General features: G+C 32.0%; 1 protein-coding gene across 2 annotated transcripts in view; it reads left to right on the top strand.

The window, feature by feature from the left end:
* LOC108748068 (sodium-coupled monocarboxylate transporter 2) overlaps positions 1 to 1,712 on the top strand; it is a 29,657-nt gene that overhangs the window by 15,029 nt on the left and 12,916 nt on the right. The window lies entirely within an intron of this gene.

The following is a 1,712-nucleotide window of genomic DNA, read 5'->3' as shown; positions in this document are numbered from 1 at the left end:
GAGAGAGAGAGAGAGAGAGAGAGAGAGAAATTCTAATTTAGATTCGTTTAGATTCTAACACGCATTTAGAAGTATTTTAAATGAAAGTAAGTCGCATTTGTAATTAAGCATGTTATTATACATCGTGCATTAAGTCGTATAAATATTTACATCGACTAGATTATTGTAGTAAATGCAAATCGCGATTATAAATAATAAATTAATAATATGATGAAAATGTGTTCTCTAAACTTTGATAAACTCCGATTATTCTGCAATAACAACCGAGAACGGTTTCAGAGTATGCACGCAAATATGGCGATAAATCTAAAGGTAACGGAAATGAGAATATATGTACACGGAAGCGCAGCATGATTTAAATCCGCTCGAGCTAGCGCGAGTGAATTAGGCTAATGGCGCGAGCGTGTTTTGTACTCTGCACTATAATAAACTCAATAAAATCAATAAAATCTGAAGTAGCAGCGAGAAATGGATTTTTCTCAGATAGGAAAAAACGGAGGTAATGTATGCATGAAAAATTACTCGTTGCGCAGAATTTAGCAAACATTGCGTTAAAACGTGCCGCTGCTACAGATGTATTCGCTATCAGCGACAGTGTGAGAAAAAATTCTTGGCACGCTTCGAGCTGTAGGTAACGTACGCTGCAATGGTAACTGGATATTCAGTTACAAAGAATTCACTTTGTACTCGACTCACGGATCTAGAACAACTGTATAATCTGGATGTACATTCGGCACAAGCAATTATCACCCTATTCATCCTAGATCTCGAATATATACTTTTTCAGCAATTAGAATGACTAAATTTATAGAAGTTTTATAGCCGTTCAATAAATGTCCTGACTGACATTTCTAACTCGATCATTACTTTTTCTTTGCGCGCGCACGTTTGTTTTACTTTTTAATGATGTATTTCATAAGCTGTATTGTATTGTACATGCATTGCATTAATACATTTTCATTTTCTTTCTATGATATTCACGCGACACTAAATATACCATGATATTGAATGTATCACGTTTAGAAAAGTCTAGCGAAATTTGTATAAATCATAACATTTAAAATTAAATGGTAACTAGTAGACATTTTTATATTTCACCTAATGTGTATATAGTTATATCACATATTTAATATATGACATACTTTATATGTATAATGATATATTTTACATGATTAATTGCCCTGTTAAACAATCTTTGACATTTGCTCATATTTGTTCTTTTTACAAAAGCCTTTCTTTTCAAGGAGATAACAGAATATGATTTGTTTAATAAATTAGGACAGTCCTACCTAATTCTGGCAATAAGTCGCATATTTATCATAAGATTTAAACGCTTTTGTGTAAAGTGATAACAAACAGATGAAATTTGCAAATCAACCGAGTATTTACCAAGTATTTCTTGCGGTACCGTACAACCGGTTTCGTAGAAGTCATAACACATTGCTCATAGATATCTATGCTATGATTTATGTACGTTCCAATGTTGACGGTGACAATTTGGACAAATGGCATATCTAATGGATAAACGAATGTTTTTGTGATAGTAATATTGACATTGTAATGTCATTTTACTCCAAACAAAACATACGAATTAATATGTGAATTAATGTGATGAGATCATGCAAAGAACAATAATTCGTGCTTGTTAAAAAACCATAAAATCTATCTTGTTTTGTAGCTTGTTTCTTAAAAATTTAATCTATGCAATACAT

The sequence above is a fragment of the Trachymyrmex septentrionalis genome, unplaced genomic scaffold (genome assembly GCF_001594115.1).
Source record: "Trachymyrmex septentrionalis isolate Tsep2-gDNA-1 unplaced genomic scaffold, Tsep1.0 scaffold21, whole genome shotgun sequence".
NCBI classification, from domain to species: Eukaryota; Metazoa; Arthropoda; class Insecta; order Hymenoptera; family Formicidae; genus Trachymyrmex; species Trachymyrmex septentrionalis.
The sequence above is the reverse complement of the archived record's forward strand: the minus strand, read 5'-3'. Positions and strand labels throughout refer to the sequence as shown.